This window comes from Hemicordylus capensis, chromosome 4 (assembly GCF_027244095.1).
Source record: "Hemicordylus capensis ecotype Gifberg chromosome 4, rHemCap1.1.pri, whole genome shotgun sequence".
Taxonomy (NCBI): Eukaryota; Metazoa; Chordata; class Lepidosauria; order Squamata; family Cordylidae; genus Hemicordylus; species Hemicordylus capensis.
The window spans coordinates 201,005,671-201,026,340 of record NC_069660.1 but is presented as its reverse complement, the minus strand read 5'-3'; the positions used below and the strand labels follow the sequence as shown (position 1 = coordinate 201,026,340).

The window sequence follows — 20,670 nt, the reverse complement described above, 5'->3', positions numbered from 1 at the left end:
CCATGTCTCCCCACAGTCGTCTTTTTTCTAAATAGCCCCAGGTGTTGTAGCCTTGCCTCATAAGAAAGGTGCTCTAGGCCCCTAATCATCTTGGTTGTCCTCTTCTGCACCTTTTCTAGTTCTACGATGTCCTTTTTTAGATGTGGTGACCAGAATTGTATGCAGTACTTCAGGTGTAACTGCACCACCATTTTGTATAAAGGCATAATAATAGTAGAAGTTTTATTTTCAATCCCCTTCCTAATGGCCTGGTGAATCCAGGGGTATCAGAGCCCATGGCAGCTTGTTAAACTACATCCAAGTGTCAGTTTCTGATACTCCTGCTTCTGGAATCCACATAAAATCATGCCAATATCCTGCTGACAAACCCAGAGATATCCAACAGTAGAGGCATAACTCTAATGGAAATAAATGGTTAATAAAAACTATGCATACGTTTCCCATTAGTGTTATCCCCATTTACACTGTCAGAACTTTTAACAGTTTATCTGCTTGTTAAAAGACAGGTTTAAATATTTTGCTTGACTTTTTAGGTGCCCCAATTATAATTGTCACGCTGCTGAATATATGTTTCCTGCGTTGTGAAGAAAAGCATGCTGATCCAATCTGTTCCTTATTTCTAACTTGTCAGTGGTTTTTTTTTCCACTCGTAATTATTTTGGTTTGCAACTCATGTTTTCTTTTCAGTGTGGCCCCCCTCCTTACACTTGTTTTACTTGAAAATGTTCAGATTAGCATGCAGATGGTTTTTTGATCACAGATTTTTTCCCCCATCTTTCCCATTTCGTACAGCATATTTTGTTTTCCTTTTTCTTTATCTTTGAGTTTTCTATTTTAGTTTCAGTGTGTTACCACAGTACTGTATTGTGGCTGTAAACACCTTCTGCTTATTCTTCTTTTTTCCGTGTGTGGGGGGGGGAGGTGGGGGGGAGGGGCAGACAGCTCTAAGGGAGGTTCTCAAACATTTTTCATATCAGGGCTGGCTAAGTCAGGAAAAATTAAACCACTAGAGCCTCATTGGAGGTCAAAAAAGACAAGGTTCTCCAAGGTTGCAGGTAGGAATCTCTTTCAGCCCTATCTTGGAGATGCCAGGGAGGGAACGTGGAACTTTCTGCTCTTCCTGGAGCGGCTCCATCCACTAAGGGGAATATCTTAGTGCTCACACTTCTTGTCTCCCATTCATATTCAACCAGGGTGGACCCTGCTTAGCTAAGGGGACAAGTCATGCTTGCTACCACAAGACCAGCTCTCCTCTCCTTGTGCTGAACATAAGAACAGCCCTGCTGGATCAGGCACAAGGTCCATCTAGTCCAGCATCCTGTTTCACACAATGGCCCACCAGATGCCTTTGGGGAGACCACAGGCAAGAGGTATGTGCATGCCCTCTCTCCTCTTGTTGTTCCCCTGCAAATGGTATTGAGAGGCATCATGCCTCTTAGGCTGGAAGTAGCCCACAGCCACCAAACTAGTAGCCATTGATAGACCTGTCCTCCATGAATCTGTCTAAACCCCTTTTAAAGCCATCCAAGCTGATGGCCATCACCACAGCCCATGGCAAGGAATTCCATAGATTAATTATGCGCTGTGTGAAAAAGTACTTCCACTTGTCAGTCCTAAATTTCTCAATCTTCAGTTTCATGGGGTGACCCCTGGTTCTAGTGTTGTGAGAGAGGGAGATAAATTTCTCTCGGTCTACCCTCTCCATAATTTTATACCCTTCAATCATGTCTCCCCTTAGTCGCCTCTTTTCCAAGGTCAAGAGCCCCAGATGCTGTAGCCTTGCCTCAAAGGTGCTCCGGGCCCCTGATCATTTTGGTTGCCCTCTTCTGCATCTTTTCCAATTCTACAATATCCTTAAGATACGGTGACCAAAGCTCCTGCAGCATTTCAGTATTACTACAGTGGAACCAAACTGCCCATTGGCATTTATGACTTGAAAATGTATTAGCCAATTCATGTGGCTATAATATTATAGAAAGATCAGTTACAAACTCATCAGATACCAGCTGATGACTAAAAGGCGTCTATGAATGATTATGCAATTTGTGATTCATTCTAACAAAACTGCCCCCTAAATGTTTGCCCTGCAAAACTTCCAGACAATTTTCAATGACTATTTTTCAGCCAAAACTGCACAGATAATAAAACATATTGAAACAAACAATATGCTCACATTGACTCAAGCAGTGGATTTCACTACTTGTTAAGAAAATGAGAAAGCCTATCTCTACAACATCTTGCATGCATTCAAATGCATACAGTTCTTTGCAACGTAATTTTTAAATCATGTTGAGAAACAGTGAGTGAGGATTAGCTGCAGGTGAGTCACAGAGCTTGTGGGAGGGGCCATATTCCTAAGGTGGCTCAGTTTGGAAGCAGCTCTTGAGAAGACAAGACTCAGACCTGGGGAGGCAGCTTTTATTTATAAACAAGAAAACAAGAAGGAAAGGACAAGGTAGGTTTGTTAGGACTAGTGTTTTCTAGGGTTTGATTTCTGGCTGTCTGGGGGTTTCTTTTTGACAGGGCAGTTTCAGTTGTGCCTAGAGAGGCAGTGGGTGGGGATTAGCTGAAGGTGAGTCACAAAGCTTGTGGGAGGGGCAACATGCTTGAGGTGGCTCAGTTACGAAGCAGCTCTTGAGAAGACAAGGCTCAGACCAGGGGAACTTTGCTACCCGGAACTTTGCAAACAGAATTTTGCTAAAAGATATCAAAGGAGATTTGCACAAAGTTTAGCAGGGAAGTATGTGGGTAAGCACACAAGTGGTCTCCCTTTATCACAAAGGAGACACTTAGCACAGGGAAAAGTACTACCCCACTTTTGTAATTTTCTTGGAGGATCCCCACCACTCATTGAGATCATCAGGGGGGTCCATCTTTGGGTGCCCTCAGTTCATGACTTGGGATAGGGCCTTCTCTGTTGTTGCCACTAGGTTGTGGGACGTGCTGCTGCCAGATACGAGGGGATATTCCTTGGACACCTTAAGGAGAGCCTTAAAGACCCATCTTTTTAGACTGGCTTTTCATGGTGTTTATTTTAATTGCAATTTTAATCTGCTTTTAACTGGTTTCTGATTTTAATTGCTATGTATTTCTGATTTTAGTATAAATTGCCCTGAGCCACTTTAGGTATATAAATCGATCAAATACATACATACAATGCATGCATGCCAGCAAGGGAGGGGGTACTTTCTAGTATATTGCCTGGAGCACTGCATGTATGACTATCTGCCTGAGAGGCAGAAGTCATGGGTGTGCACTTGATGCAAAGAGCTCCTGGCTCTCAGGGAACAAGTTTGTTCCCTCGAAACCCAGGTGGCTGACCTGGAGAAGCTCAGAGAGAGAGATGTGAATGAGACCCTCAGGAATGCAATACACTCCCATGCTGACACTCCCAGACTGACAGTTCCTTTATTGTCATGGAGAATGAAGGTCTCAGGGAAGAGGAACATCAGTCTAAGGAAGAGGGGAATGCTCCAATAGTAGAGATTCCTTCCTTGGGTGATACGCCCATATCCTCTCTCACAGAAGATACTCCTCAGGGAGTTAGGGACTTTCTAGTAGTGGGTGATTTAATCGTTAGGGGATAGAGAGATGGGTTTGTGACCCACATGTAGAATGCATGGTGACTTGCCTGCCTGGTGAAAAGGTTGCGGACATCATGCAGCATCAAAATAGACTGTTAGGCAGTGCTGGGGAGGAGTCAGCTGTCGTGGTGCATGTCGGCACCAATGATGTTGGGAAATACAGTTGGGAGTTCCTGGAAGCCAAATCTAGGCTGCTAGGTAGTACACTGATGTCCAGAACACCCAGGGTAAAGTTCTATGAAGTGTGCGCACCAAGGCCATTTGAAGAGATAGCCTGGTGTTTCTTTTCTATAACACCAGTGTTTTAGCACAAAACACAGATGTGCTAGCAAAGAAACAACAGGCTATCCCTTTAAATAGCCTCCATGTGCAGCAGCATTTTAAAAGATAGCCCAGCCCCAGTGTGACAGCTGAGTGACCGGCTGGTCATAGGAAGGGATGGCAGGTCAGGTTGGATTCCTACCACCTCCACCCTCCTCCCCCACTGATTCATACTCTACAGTTACCACTCCAGTGAGTGGTTCAAGGGCACATCTGCACCTCTTCTTTTTGGAATCAGTGGCCAACAGGACACGGAGGGACGGCAGGGCAGGTTGCCTCTACCTCTCCTCCGCTGCACTCCCTGCACAAAAGTTACTGGTACTATTGGGTGCCTCAGCGCCTCTTTCTTTTAAAAAAAAAAAAGGTTGAAAGTAGGCTATCCTCCCTCTCCCTCCTGCCATTAAACTTAAAAGACTGGATCAAATCAGGCTTGTTTTAGGGAGATTGGATTAGAGGTCAAATTGAAACCCACGTTTTTCAATTTAATTTGAATCAAATCTCAATTTTTGATTTGTGCACATCCCTACTAGGTACATGCTATCCCACTCCAGATCAAATGCTGAGAGTGACCTGGAGCTGGAGAAGCAAATCAGAGATGTGTCAAAAAGAAACAGAGCTGTAATAATGGGTGGCTTCAATTACCCTCACATAGACAGCACAAATTCATGTGTGGATATTGACAGAGAGGCAAAATGTATAGACATGCTAAATGACTGTGCCTTGTGTTGGTTGGTTATGAAACCCACCAGAGAGAAGGTGACCTTGGACTTAATCCTGAGTGGTGCCCAGGATCTGGTGTGAGATGTCAGAGTTGTCGAACCAATGGGGTTCAGTAAGCATAGTGTGATCCAATTCTGCTTATATGCGACTGGAGCACTGTCGAGGAAGTCCAATGCATCAGTGTTGGAATTCAAAAGAGGAAACTTCTCAAAAATTAGAGGGCTGGTAAAAAGGAAGCTGAAAGGGAAGGTTAGGAGGGGCAAATCACTCCCAAAAGCATGGAACTTTTTTAAAACAGCAATCATAAAAGCTAAGTTGGAATGTATACCAAGGAGGAAAGGTACCACCAAGTTCAGTAGAATATAAGCATGGCTAACAAAGTCAGGGAAGCTATAAAAGGGAAGAAGACTTGCTTCAGAAAATGGAAGTCTTGCCCAAATGAGGAGAACAGAAAGGAAGATAAACTCTGACAAAGGAAATGCAAGGAGACAATAAGGGATGCAGAAAGAGATTCTGAGGAGAATATATCTAGAAGTGTTAAGGGGAATAACAAAAACTTCTTTAAATATATCAGAAGCAGTAAACCTAACAGGGATGTAGTCAGACCCTTAAATGATGAGGGCTTGAAATAGCTTATTAGGGAGGATAAGGAGATTTCAGAGAAGCTGAGTGAGTTCTTTGCATCTGTCTTCATGGCGGAGGATACTGACTATATCCCCACTCTGGAACTGAGGGCTTGGAGGCTGAAGAACTGGGCCAATTTGAGATGAGAGAAGGAAACTATTCTAATGATCACTGGGATTGGAGAGAGACCGGAGCTCGCTGCCCGAGCAGGGAGAGCGGAGCCCACTGTCCATGCAGAACCTGCTAAGGCTCTACACATGGATCGTGTGTAGAGGCTCTCTGTATATGTTGTTCTCCCTCAACAATAATCATGTATTTAGTAGGCTTGTTCATACAACCATTAACTGGGTAGGCCAGATGTCCTACCAGCTTCAAGAGCTGTGTGCACCCTGAATTTTTAATGTATGTGTACAAAAGCACATGCAGTTAGCAGTCGGGAAGAGCGATAGAGACTATGAAGCATCAGCTGTGTATAATGAGCATGCCCTACCCAGATTTCAACCCCAGCTTTTGAGCGAGATAAAAGGGAACTGTCCTTCCCAGCTGATGTTTTGCAGACTATCACTCTGCCTGCCTCCTACCTAGGCTTTTCCCCACATAAGACTCAAAATCAGGGGCACACACAGTTCTCAAAGCTAGGTAGGATGCTGGTCCTACACAGTTTAACAGTCATGTGAACAAGTCTAGTGCCTCTTATATCAGAAATCCTATTTTCTATTGGTTAGTAAATACAGATACTAAGCATTTGCATACCTTACAGAATTCAAAACTCACTATTAAGATGCTATTTTACTTTTATCAGTGTAAAAACATATTTTATTATTCTGCCAAACTTGTAAATTCATATCTGAGTAATGCTCCTATTCTAGGGGGCAGAGGATAAAAGACCGTCTCTAAAGCAGGACAACATACTTGCAATCCTACTTCTCCTCTGAAAGGAATCACAATCTGGTTTGAGCTCAAAATTATATAAAAATTTTGAATTCAGCTGAAGGCTTGCAAGATATATGAGAGAGGGAGAGAGCAGGGCGGGATATAGTGCTGCTCATAGATTTAAATATCTGCTTAACTATGAAGCTCATTGGTCATGACTGAACTCATCACTCTCTCTCAGCCAAAATCCTTTATAAGGTTGTTGTGAGGATGAAATGGAAAAACGATGTATGCTGCACATGAGGAGGATTGCCTACCAATCATATTAAAAACCTTGTTTGGGGCCAGCTGCCATAAAAACAAGGCCATTTTTAAAAGTTATATACCTTTGTAAAGTAAACTGCTTTTGCACTGGGATCACCTCAAATCCACTAAAAAATACTCATCTTCCCCCCTTGGCTTAGCCCACCAAGCCCACTCTAGATTTCACCCTTTGATCCAGAGGGCTATGTCAGCCCCAAGTCCCACTCAAGTATCAGAATGTGATTTCAAGACATGGCCACCAAACATCTGACCTCATTAGAGGAAGGAGAGGATACAAGTGTGGTGAACAAATGAACAAGCAGAAAAACAGCAACCTCAGAAAATGGCTCCTCCAAACAGCAAGCTGTTCCTGTGCATTAGCTGAACACAAGGATATAGCAATTTTTACATTATTTCAAGCAGTATTTCTTTTAAATACATACATACATACATACACACACACGGTGACATGGAGTAAATCCCTTGAGGCACTTTTATATAAACAGCTTGCCATTCAGGACAGATTACATGCAGTGGAATTTCAAGGGTCCACCTCATCACTGCCTGTCTATATGCTTCAGGCATAAGATTTGGTGCACTAAAAATTAACTCTAATGATGTGGCATCTCTTACTGCTGCATCATGATTACCGCTGCATCAGAACATTCACAATATAACTGCAGACAAATACATTGGTACAAATGTTTGGGAAATCAGTGGTCCCTCTAATTTTTTTTCATCTCTGTGTGGAATGTGTTTTGTTCTGGGCAGCATTATCAAAGCAGTGTGTGCAAACCTGCATTCAGGGTGGGACCTTCCTGATTCAACCTGATCAGGATCTAAAATTAACTGAGCGGACATCCAAAAGCTTGTGAGCGCATGCACATGTGCACGCCTTAGAGGGAACAGTGTTTGGGATTCAGGTGTAACTGTTACTGTTGACATTTTTGTGGGGGCTTTTTAAAAATGTGGAATAGACAGCAGCAATCACTTCATATTGTTTTCTGAAACTCCTGAACTGGAAGAAATGTCTTCTGGTGATTTAGAGCTAAGGTTGCCCAGTTACTCATCTTGGCAGTGGAAACAGGCAGATACATATGACTCAGAAGCATTTGAAGTATATCCATGTTTATTTTATAATTGGCTAATGTCTCTTTCAAAGCTGAAGGCTCGAGGCTCCATATTGATGGGCTAATATTGACACAGGACTGGTTTGGACAACACCATTCATGATACAGTACATGTCTTACCTCTTCCAGACATGCTGTTCAGCTCTGTATAATTGCATGGGGGATGGATCAGCGAAACCACCTTTCACCATGTGAGTTAAATTCAGTTTTAAAGTAGTATTTAAATCTTGTGTAAGGAGAGATTCTGGCATGACTCCTGCACTGAGTAGTGACTCTGAATCTGACTCTGAAGAGTCAGCACTAGGCCCAGACCCAGACACAAGGCGAGAGCCTGAAAGAACCCAAAATATGAGGCCCCTGAAACAACACCCTCAGAGCTTTTTCAACTGGTTGTTTTAAACCCTATTACATAAGCCACCTTGAGTACTTTGCTGCAAGTGGGAAAGTATGGTATGAAATTTTAAGACAAATAATAAAGTAAAGCATGCTGCACTGATCTCCTTGGAGGAAAGGATGGATTAAAGTATCCTATATAATAAAAGGCTAAGTGAGTGGCCATGGCTTTGGAACGTTGGGGATCTGCGTCCCTGCCTCCCTGGGCTGTTTTGGGCCTGCGCAAAGCGCAGGCCCAGAAGAGCCCAAGGGACACAGGACCTCAGACACCAGTGTCCCACAGCCACGGGCGGCCATTGAGCCCAAGGGACACAGGACCGCAGACACCAGTGTCCCACAGCCACGGGCGGCCATTGAGCCCAAGGGACACAGGACCGCAGACACCAGTGTCCCACAGCCACGGGCGGCCATTGAGCCCAAGGGACACAGGACCGCAGACACCAGTGTCCCACAGCCACGGGCGGCCATTGAGCCCAAGGGACACAGGACCTCAGACACCAGTGTCCCACAGCCATGGGCGGCCATTAGCCGGTGTGTGGCGGCGGGGGAAAGTGGCCGAGGCGGCGGCAGAGCCACCGCCTCGGCCATGAGCTGCAGCATGGCGAGAGGAGGCCGAGGCAACCAGAAGCGGCCGCCCTGAAAAAGGCGAGGGCAATGGCGGCGGGGGAAGACCGAGACGGGGGACAGGGAAGCTGGGCGAGGTGGCGGCGAAGCCGCCAACGAGGCCGTCGCCCCCGCCTGCTCACCCGCCCTCCCAGCTGCCCAAAATGAACTGGGTGAGGTGGCGGCGAAGCCGCCAACGAGGCCCCCACCCGCTCACAGCCGCCGCCGCCTGCTCACCCGCCCTCCCAGCTGCCCAAAATCACCTTCCCCGCTCCCCCCCAAAAAAGATTAAGGGCCAAAATGGCCCATGAGAAGGTCACCGCCCCTGCCTATCGCCCTCCCGCCCACCCAGCTGCCGAAGACCACCTTACCCGCTCCAGCCCGAGGGAAAAGAGAGGAGCTCACGAGCAGAGCTCCTCTCTGTGCTAAGTCACTGCTCAAACTGCCGCTATGGACGCAAAGGACGCCTATTGCGTCCATTGCGACAGTATGGGCAGCAGCTTAACACAGAGAGTAGCTCTGTTCCCGAGTTCCTCTCTTCTCCTTCGGGCTGGAGCGGGTAAGGTGGGCTCCGGCAGCTGGGTGCGCGGGAGGGCGATAGGCGGGGTTGGCCACCTTCTCATGGGCCATTTTGGCTGTTATTCATCCACACACGCCCCACAAAACGGTAAAAGCAAAATAAGGAAGAACAAAAACAGAGACAACAACAACAACAAAAAGAGAGGGGGGGGGGACAAGGGGGAAAAAAGAGAGAGAGAGAGACAGAAAAGACGGGATAGAAAGCTAGCACCCGTTATCATAACGGGCTTAAAAATACTAGTAATTAATAAATCCTCAGTCTTTATATTGTAACAACCACCTCCACCTTACAGAGTTGAAGTAAGAAGTATGGAGAAAATGGTTATGGATGGCCTCATTAGGGGAAGGACAGGATACAAGTGTGATGAATGAATGAACAAGCAAGAAAAGCACTATATAAAAACACATCAACGTTATGATTTTATCCCAACTCTTTCAGGGTTTCCCTCCTTCCTGCTGACTATCATATAAGACCCTGTACACCCAGTGGAGATTTCAGTGGTGGGAATACCCAATTTGTCTTCCCACCATAGATATCTTCAGCAGAGATATGGAAAATGTCTATTCTATGGGCAATTCTTGAGAGTTGTCTTGTAATGAGCCCTGAGGCAGCTCTGCAGTGAGGGGGAATCATACTAGACCGCTATTTATCTTTGCGATGCAGTTACTGAAGGAACACTTTCTGGGACTGAATTGTACAGCTGTAATCATTTCATGCCTGCTTGGAGAACCCACATAATTTGGAAGCCTCATAACAAGAAGACGGTACTGTGAAGATCCTTGAAACCTTTTCAGCTTGACATCAACCAAATGGACCATGTTTCTGTAAAACCACTGCTAACTGTGAAATTTTAGCAAGAGGTAATCCTGACTGCATGCATTTGGAAGGGATTACTACATGAAAGGGAGGGGAAAGGGTTGGTATGTTGCAACCAGTCTCTTTCGCTATACAAGCCAAGGTGGCATCAGTACTTTAAATGTTGCAAAATGTCAGCCAAGTTAGCAGGTGTTTTTTGGTTCACTACTGGGGTTGGCAACAGAAGAATACAAAAGATGCAGGGAGGGGGAGGATACAGTGAAGACTGGCGGGTTTTTATGTATGTGAAAGAATACTATGGAATAGATATGCAAAAATACGATTTAGATTTTTTTAAAAAATAGTACTGCTGTAATTCTTAACAATATCATTTAAAGTAGTAGTCTTTGCTCCCTCTCTCTCTCCCAGTAGCAACTGCCAATTGACAGCACTATGGGGAATGCAGGAATGCTTGTCTAAAAACCATTCAAAAGGAGTTTTAGAAGCCATTAAAAAGAAATATAACACAATCTTCATAAACTGTTTTAAACTGTGGTTTACTGCTCAGTTCACTTCCAGCTATGCAACAGAAAGAAGGAGGGAAGGCTCCTTCTTTGGGGATTTGAACTCGGGTCTCCCTGGTCCTAGTCCAGCACTCTAACCACTACACCACGCTGGAATGGAATGGAATGGAATGGAATGGAACATATGGAAGATGAGCAGGACTGGGCTGGCTGGCCCCATTGCCCAGCCTCTGTGTGTCTGCCAGCTCTGCCTCCAACCTTTGCACATTCAGCCAGAAGTTAGGACTATGCATGTATAACTGCCAGGGACAGATCCTCTATGAGGCACAAAGAGGCCACTGCCGCAGGCAGCACCTTCTTTGTGGTGGTACCATGTGCCCCTGTCCCCCTCCACCACCCTCAATGGCACCATAATATTCTTCCTCATCTTTGCCCTTTACTGAGTGCTGCCACTCTTTTCCTGTGTGCTGGCATGACCTCTGATCAGCAAGCAGCATCCTCTGCTCTATGGGACATGTGGACTTGCAACTCACCACCCTTCCACAGCAAAGCTATTCAGTCAATGGGAGGGTGCAGACTTGCCAGTTTAAAACGATAGTTTAAGCCATATTTAACAAACCACAGTTAAAACTAATACTTGCAGTGTGTTTAGAGGTGCAATTTGGATTATTCCTCCCACACAATTAGGGAAATTCTTCCTGGGAAGAAAGGATGTGTGCACTGTGAATCCTTATGGCATGCGCTGGAGCCAGTGACAAAATTTTGTTTGAACCAGACCCAAATGTTTGATCTATGAATGGAGGATGCAGTGAGACAAAGGCCAGTGATTTGCCCAAGCTTGCTTCAGGGCTGAGCCAGGATTCTAATCGAGGTTTTCCTGCTCTGAAGATGTTAAACAAACAAACAAACAAACAAACATCTTTAAAAAAAAGTTAAATGAATAAAACAATAAATCCAGTACTCATTCCCAACTTGCATTGCACTTTCATTTGTGTTTCCCATGCTGTTGGTAGGGCTGTTCTATACATTAGGTAGAATTATGAACAGTATCTCTCTGAACTCATGTTTTAAATCTTTTGTGGAAATGCAAAGTGTTGGGTAGCTTCTTTCTCATAGGTTCCTTCTTTTGGGAAAAGAGAGGTTTTTATCAACCAAGGTTTTACCTTCTATAATTCTACTGCATTCTCAAACTATTTTCAAGCAGGCTAAAGGCATTGCACAACCCACTAAGGGCCAGTTCATATTAAGGTCTAAATTCTAGGAATGTGCACTAATCAATTTTTTTGTTTTGATTTGTACCTGAATTTTCCGAATCTGAATCAATTTGGATTAAAAAAGAGTCCCGGGGCAAGAAGAGTAAGGTGGGTGGTAGTGTCCAATGGGTGGAAACTACCACCCAAAGTTCAAAGAAATTGGGCAAAGGGGTGATTTTTAAAGAATTTTTGAGGTTGGTGCATCTTTAAGCTTTTTCCCATAGGGAATAATGGAAATTTCAGCAAACTTATAGCTCCACGGGAGTGGAGGCACCAGGGTGGCCCAGAGCAGGTTGTGGTGGGTGGTAGTGCCCAATGGGTGCAAGAAAGCTACCACCCAGATTTCAAAGAAATTGGGCAAAGGGCTGATTTTTAAATGATTTTTGAAGATGTCATGTCTTTGTCACAGATTCGTGGCAGAAAAGGGGTTGGGGGGGGGCAGAAGAGTGGGTCAGGTGGTAGTGCTCTAATGGGTGCCTGCTACCACCCAGATTTCAAAGAAAAATCTAAGGGGTGATTTTTAAAGAATTTTGAAGTTTTTGTGTTTTTAACCTTTTCCCCAAAAGGAATAATGGGGATTTCAGCAGCCCCATAACTCCACTTGGGTGACACCAGGGTGGCCAAGAGCAAGTGGTGGCGTAGGGCACATAGGGTGCCAACCACCCACAAGCCCATGGAGCACTAGGTTTTGTTGTTTCTGAGGTGTTCTGAAAGTAGATTCTCTGGTAGCAAAAGAGAGTGGATTCAATGTTTGTCAAACTTATATGAGAGTAAAGCATACATAGGTCAAATATGAGCACTATACTTATTGTTCTAATACTGTGCAAGTAAAGTCTCTATGAATTTGTCATCTATCTAATGCCCTTCTCTAGCTCAAATATAATTTGTTAACTTAGTCATTTCCACCACATGCCACATGATAGTCAAACCATCTTAAACTTTTGGGGTTGAAGTTCATTTCTAGTTGGCTGCCACAGTTACCCTACCTGGGCAAAGTAGCTTAATGACAGATTCCACATCACAGGTCTCTTAGGTCACACAGAAAAAAATATGGATGGATTCCATGGAAGCTTATATACCTTCATTTTGGGGGAAATTAAAATGGCATCAAAGCACTGTCTAGTCAAAATGCAGCAGAAACTGGATTAACAATGTATTGTACCTCCTTATAAAAACCATAGCTAATTGAGAACATTCTGAAGCACTGATAACGCATGCAGTCACAGCTCATATTTCAAAGCTATGGGCATAGAAAATCGGACAAAAGCAAAATGCTCCTCATTCCTCAAACTAGCTGGTTTTGATTCTGCTGGGTAAAGGGAAGCTGTGACTGAACTTTAAAAATCCAGATGCCAAATATAGCAAAAAAATAAAATAAAAAATCCCTAAATTGTCTTTAGCCTTGCTGCAGCAATCAGCCAGACTATAGCCAGAGCAGTGGAATACCAAGGGATTTGGATTCGTGCCGCTTATTGTCCAGTTCAGAATGTGCTGCAGTAAGAGAAGAATGCAGCACAGTTACAAACACTCTGGAGTACGAGGATTTGCAAATGCCAGCCCAGTTTCTACCCTCTCTTCCGTCCATGTAATCCCATGAAGAAAATGGAATGGTACATGTGCAACTGAGGGCAGAATTTAGCCTGAAGACATCCTCAGGCACTATTCTTGACCTCCACACTCTTCCCCAAGGCTCTTTTTATGTGCTGCTTCATTCTTACTCTCTAGTTTTTGTTTAGTTTACTTTTAAAATTTGGGCTTCAGCTTTTATCCCATGAGGCAAACTGAGATAGATTTTTAAAGACACAAACAGCAAGGAGCTTTCAGCATACAAATCTTTATCACCCTTGGGAAGAGACAAAAGTAACTGGAACATGTACTACAGTCCTCACACACCAACCACCACACAGGCCCAGGTCAGAAGATCAGCACCTCTCACATGATTGACAAGAGTGTGCAGGATTGACAGCAAATTACAGTCTGGAAAAGACAGCATAGAGGCACTGATTATATGAATCAACATTTCCATGTAAACCATGGCCACTTTGATCATCTCGACTGCAGTGACAGTATGTGTATAGGTCCCATGTGCCAGTTCATGAGCCTTGAGGTGAGCTGCTCTTAAATCCCTGAGCTTCAAGCAGCAGTACTACAAGAAGTACTACAAGTAATGTAAGACAATGAAGCTATTCTGACAACCAACCTTGTTTTTCTGCTTGTGTGCCACCGTGGTGCACGGCAACTCACAAGTAGACCCCTGACCAGGAGACTGCAAGCAGCTTCCCGGGCTCAGGGATCCCCTCCCCCAGAATGCCCCGCACACTTGTGTGGGGCATCCTGGGACTTCTGGAGGCCGAGGGTCCCCAATCCCTGCAGCCCCCACCAGCTCCGTGACAGGAGCTGCTAGTCGTGTGGGTGGTCAATCTGGCCGCCCAGGGCTCCACAGGCGATCATCTGCTAAGCCCGCTCTCCCCACAAAGCACCTTGAGGCGCTTCACACTAATCGTGTGAAGCACCTCAAAGAGAGCCAAGATTGGGGTCAATGTAAGCTTCGGAGGCTCAATGAAGAGATTTTGCTTCAGTTTGTCACTAAGAATACAAATATGATGACAATTTATACACCGCTTTTCAACAAAAGTTCCCAAAGCAGTTTACATAGATATAAATAAATAAATGAAAAGGCACCCTGTTCCCAAAGGGCTCACAATCTAAAAAAGAAACATACGATAGACACGAGCAACAGTCACTGGGGGGGTGCTGTGCTGGGGATGGATAGGGCCAGTTGCTCTCCCCAGCTAAATAAAGAGAAACACCACTTTTAAAAGGTGCCTCTTTGCTCTGTTAGCAGGGGAAGGAAGGATTTTCATGTGTTTAACATAGAAGTCATTACTAGTAACATACAGAGGCATCATCATGGCACTATGGCTGTTTCTTGGTCATTCCTCTCTGTGTACAGAAATGATTGTTAACAATGCCTGCATGTATAGGAAGTTTTCAACATGGAAACAAATCGATGCTGAGCCAACAGAGGAGACAATGTTCTAAAAGCATTTTTGAAACTCCAAAAGTTTCCCCTTTTGGTGACTGGGGAAGGGGTCCTGAAAGGTCACAAACATGTTCGATGAGAGATATATCCCCACAATGCAAGGACACAGAGAATAATATCCCTGTCGCCAAAGCAGCACATTCTCTCTCCTTTCTTACACCAATTCAAACTAAGAGCAAAAGATTGGCTTTCTTTGCTCTCACCAACATAATCATGTAGCCAAATCTGGTGCTGTGACATCATCACATTCACTGCATGAGCCCTGATGAGCTTCAATCACACGGTAAAGAAAGCAGCCTTTAAAATGGCATCAAAGCAGCAGCAGCAACAGCAGCATTTATCAGCCCTGCAAACTGGTACAAAGCAAACTGAAAGATACAACACTGGGTGTGTGTGTGTGGGGGGGGTCAAGGTATTTTTTTTTATCCCACCCAATTCTTTCTTCAAAAATGTATGAGCACCAAAAATCCATCACACCAGTAATTTCAACCATAATTGACTGAAATATTTGGGATCAAAGAAAACAATTCTCCCAGGTCAGCCTATTTTGTGATAGGGTGGATATTTTTCCTTGTCCTCGTCAGCAATTATTTCTGAAAGATGGCCACACTGACAAGGAAATAGGCTTTAGCTGCAAATCCCATGCCCAACCCCAAATGGCATGCTGCCAAGTCCCAGTGTCACAGATGCTCATGCACTTCCCCTTTTAAGTCTACTTTCCAGTAGGCTTATGAGATCACCCAGAATTCAGTGTGTGTGTCCATGTGTCTTCCCATCAACTTCGCAATGCCTGGACCAATATGAACCAAAAGGGGTGCAGTTGTAGGGACTCAGGGACACCTCAATGGTGCAGTTTGTGATGATGTCATCCACTCTGATTGAAGATGGTGGACATGTAAATTTTTGAGGCGCAAGTGGGCTAACTTGTGAACCACTTTACTGATTTGAAGAAAATTTGCTACAGCTGCAGGGGCACATGGGGAAGGCTCAATGGCATAGTTTGTGATGATGTCATCTACCCCAACTAAGATGGTGGATGTCTGAATGTTTGAAGCATAAGTGGGCTAACTTGTGGACTGTCTAATAGATTTGAACTAAATTAGGTACAGTTGCAGTGAGGGACACATAGGAACACCTCAATGGCATAGATTGTGATGATATCATCCACCCTGATTCAAGATGGCAGACGTGTAAACTTCTGAGGCGCAAGTGGGCTAACTTATGAACCGCTTAACCAATTTGAACCAAATCTGCTACAGCTGCAAGGGCACATGGGGAAACCTGAATGTCATAGTTTGTGATGATGTCAACCACCCTGATCCAAGATGGCAGATGTGTGAATTTTTGAGGCACAAAAGCACTAACTTGAGGACTGTCTAATTTGGACCAAATTTGGTACATTTTGGTGAGTGACACACAAGGACACCTCAATGGTGTATTTTGTAATGATGTCATTCACCCCGATTCAAGATGGCTGATGCATTAACGTTTGAGGTGCAAGAGATCTAGCTTGTGGACCTCAATTTGAACCAAATTTAGTCCAGTTGTAGAGACAGAGAAAGGAAGGTAGGCTGATTAGTTCTTACTAGAACAACTTGTTTCTTCTGAGGTAGGTGGTACAGTGAAGTAACCCATGCGAATTAATTGGGCCTAGACAGTACATGGGGCAAATGCTTGAAGCATATGATCTCAGAGTCATAGTCATATGGCTAAGAAGACTTTAATCATAGCATTATTCATGTTGCATGTGTGTGCAGGAGTCTATATACATGGACATGTTTTTGTGTGAATGACTGTACATACTTCAGTTTAAAAGTGAACCTAGATACAGCCCCCACTCCTCAAATGCAGTTTACAACAGTAAGTGAGCAACTGTATGTGTGATAAAATTTGCATTCACTGCACACAGATTGAACATGTGTTGAACTTTTCTGTCTAAATATGCCTATAGGTACCATGTTGTTGGGGCACCAAAAGTGGAGATATTATTCTTGTCTTCTTCAAAAGGCTGACCACAATGTCAATGGGAGTATCCCTTTCTCTCACAAACCAGTATTCACACATTCCAACGTGAAACATGTGATTGCTCCATTTTTCTAACCATAGGTCGTTAGATTCCCCTTTACAGCATATTAAAGATTATTACTTCCATTGCTTAAACATCTCTCTCTCTTTCGCTCTCTCTTTCCCTCCCTCCCTCCCTCTCAGATGTGTTGTTCCGCTTGATCTCATTAGATGCAAGGTTGAGACAGTGAGGCCCTTTACATCAGCATGGCTGAGACCAGCTGCCATTTGGCCCCTCCCCTACCATATCTGTTTCCATCAGTCCCGCAGGTCATTATGTATCGATTATGTAATATTATGCAAGAGCTGGAAACAAATGTGTAGGCCTATGCACTACCAGAAATATTGAATCAATGCTGATTGGATAATGATATGGCCTCCCAATACTTTCAGGTTGACATTAAGCCAATATTTTACCAATAATCCTTTTCGGAATCGGGCTTGCAGAGAAAGCCCCTCCAAATCTGCTCAAGACCTGGGTTTAAAGTACTGCACTCCAAAAACTGGGGGGTGGGGGCCCAAGGTAAACCCACAGGAAGCACCTACTGGGCCAGGGAGTACAGTACATCTCAGAGGCACAGTCCTTAAGAACCAGCCCACAGAAAAAGTGCAAGTCACTGCGCTGGTTTTGTTCAGAATAGAATAATTCTATTCTGAGGAGAGCTGGTCTTATGGTAGCAAAGCAGGGTCCACCCTGGTTGCATTTGAATAGGAGACCACATGTGAGCACTGTAAGATATTCCGCTCAGGGGATGGAGCTGCTCTGGGAAGAGCAGAAGGTTTCAAGTTCCTTCCCTGGCTTCTCCAAGATAGCGCTGAGAGAGATTCCAGCCTGAAACCTTGAAAGCCATTGCCAGTCTGTGTAGATAATACTGAGATAGGTAGACCAATGGTCTGACTCAGTATATGGCAGCTACCTGTGTTACTATGTTCCAATGTAATTTCCAGTAGGACAGCAGGGATTTTAGTAGGAATCACCATTATCGGGCTCCCTGCTGTTGTATTGGAAATCCTTCCAAAAATGACTGATAGTGGGCATATATGATTGCACAGCCCTATTAATTTCTCTATTTTCTTCTTCCCTCCCTGTTCCTTTTTCTTTTGTATCATATCTGTCAGATTATAAGCCATTACTTTAATTGTAAACTACCTTGAGTACATTCACAGAAAGGCCATATGTAAAAAAAGTTTGTAAACAAAGAAACAAATAAATCATATGAGCTACAGTCTCATCTTCTTTGCTCTTTATTAAAATTACAAGTGAATTTTAGCCCGTTGAAAAACGGGCGCTAGTAATGCTTTCGGCCCCCGCCGCCGAACCTCCCAGCTGCCCGATCCCACCATTTGTACAGGAAAGAGGAGCTCGCCAGCAGAGCTCCTCTTTCTGCAAAGGCTCTTCTCAAACTGGCGCTTTGAGCGGAAAGGGCGTCCTTTCCGTTCAAAGCGCCAGTTTGAGAAGAGCCTTTGCAGAAAGAGGAGCTCTGCTGGCGAGCTCCTCTTTCCTGTACAAATGGTGGGATCGGGCAGCTGGGAGGGCGGTTCGGCGGCGGCATTTTTCAGGGCCAATTTGGCCCTTAGTAATTTGGCGGGGGGACGGGAATGGTGGGATCGGGCCCCAAGGTTTCCCCCTCCGCCCGGCTTTACTGGCGGCGCCAGGCCTCGGCCGCGGCTCCGCCGCCACCTCGGCCAGCTTCCCCGCCGCCTCTTCCCCCGGCGCCTCTCTCCTTTATTTCTGGCCCCCCCGCACTCCCGCCGCCAGTTGCCCCGTCGCGGCCACCGCCACCTCTGGCCGTGGCCACAGCTGCGCCGCCGCCTCTCCCGCACTCTCCTCCTGGCGTAGGCGGCGGCCACTTCTCCTTCTCCCGGCCCCAACATGGCTGCCGGGTCCTGCCGTTCGTGCCTCCCTTGCCCTGTTCTGGGCATGCCCAGAACAGGCCAGGCACGAACGCATGCTTGGTGTCCGTCCACGGACGGACACCAAGCGTTTTATTAGAGAGGATATTAATCCTGACTCTGAGCTCAAGGACAACATCAGTCTTTCCCACACTTTCTAGGCAAGTATGGGGAAAACGTTTTGTAACTTGCATTTGTTTACATATCAACTTGTTTAGTAATCTTAAAATATTTAGATTACTGCTGTAGGACATCATACAGTAATTGTTGGTGCAACACCATATGTTATGAGATTGAGAACAGTGAAAAGTTTGATTAATTTAGTACACAACAACAAGGCACCCATCCCAAAATAAGATGATAGATCAGTGTTGTCCAAACTAAAGCTCTCTGGCTGTTCTTGGACTACCATTCCCATTATTCCCAGCTGTAAAAAATAGAGCTGGGAATGATGGAAGTTTTAGTCCAACCGTTAGAGAACCTCAGGTTGGCCAATGTTATTCAAATTCATTGTGCAAGTTTGTAGAGTTGGTTAAGTTCTAGAGTCAATATAGGTTAGACACTGAAGGTCACACAGTCAAATCCAGCCTCTTCAGGAGTACCACCTGGAAGTATCACAAGCTAAACTGATGTATTGAGGGTATGTGGGAAGTGGCAACAAGACTTGCTTACATCCTTTACCTAAACCACTTAATCTTCACCCCTTAAGGAAACTAAGCCTAGGTACTATGTGCAATTACATTCTTTCTATTGCCATTCATTCATTCATTCATTCATTCAACAGATTTTATACTGCCCAAAACTTACATCTGTTATACTTATCTCTGTCATACTGCCTTTACCTCACTCTGTTGTCTCCTCATCTGTTAAAAATTTGGATTCTAAGCTCCTCAGGTCAGGGACCTGTCGTCTTGTTTACAGTGGCAGATATGCGCAGAGGCAGAGGAAGGCCTATGGCATTTGCCTATGTATTTGCCTGTGGCAGCAAAATTTGAGGAGCTGCAAACTCTGCTGCTCCACAAATTTTGCTGCCTCTCTTTGGGGTAGAGGGGAAAGCCACCGCTTTTCTCTTTAAAAACCACCACTATGCGTGGCGGGATAAGGTCAATGAAGGCTGCGCAGTGGCTGCTGAGGGGAGGGGGGCGAGGGGAAAGCCCCCTCCCCTTACTTTTAAAATGCCATGCAGGAGACGGGGCAACAGTGGCTGCAGGAGGGAAGGTGGTAGTGGGCCAAGGGGAAAGTTCCCCCTTTTAGCAATGCCGCTGTGTGGGCAGTGAGGGAGAGCTCCTTCCATCTCCCTCTCCTCCCTCCCAAATGACTGCACACCCCGTATGCAGTCCATATACAGGCCTTTCTCCACATGCGGAGGAGTAAGCAGGCGCGTTGGGTACTTCCGGTGACGTAGGGACTGAGGAGGCAACAGGGTGGCAGGGAGGTAGGCTGCCGCCCCAACGGTCCCTTTGCAAACAGAGTGTCGGCAGGAGGAAAGCGGAGGGAGGGGTAAGTACACCCTCCGCCGCCCTTAAAGTCAACCCCCCTGCCTTCAAACCGGTGGAACCGCTGGCCATTTGAAGTGGTTCGGAGGCCCATAAACTGGTTCTGTGCACATCCCTACTACAGGTGGCAAAAAGCCCTGCTTGTTTATATAACTCTGTGAAACACCACATGTGCATATTAGGTTGTGCAAGCTCAGATTGGGGGTCAAGAATGGCCCAACACTGCCCACTTTGAAGGGTACTGGAGATACTCTGACCTCGACCCAGGGTAGCTGATTTCAGGTCGGGGTTCTCCAACTCCATTCAGCTAAGTTCAGAACATTTTTTTAAAAAAATCCTAAATAGCAGTGGGAGTCTACTCTCCCTGCCAATAGCACTTGGGGATGGGGACGCTATCTTCTGGCATGTCTCTGCCCACCTGCCTGCCTCTCATTGGTTTATGCATTCATTAAAAAAATTTTTTAGACATTT

The 20,670-nt window shown here is 45.1% G+C and overlaps 1 protein-coding gene and 1 long non-coding RNA gene across 7 annotated transcripts in view; one reads left to right on the top strand and one right to left on the bottom strand.

The window, feature by feature from the left end:
* The window catches only part of LOC128324989 (cadherin-6), a 278,253-nt gene that overhangs the window by 220,774 nt on the left and 36,809 nt on the right, over positions 1-20,670 (bottom strand). The gene's annotated exons all lie outside the window — the stretch shown is intronic.
* On the top strand, positions 1,236-10,456 carry LOC128324993 (uncharacterized). Of its 2 annotated transcripts, none has more exons than XR_008307209.1 (3): positions 1,236-1,370; positions 7,588-7,746; positions 9,795-10,456. It is a non-coding gene; the product is annotated as an uncharacterized LOC128324993 (long non-coding RNA). The 2 variants fall into 2 exon arrangements; XR_008307208.1 differs by lacking the exon at positions 1,236-1,370 and adding an exon at positions 2,369-2,455.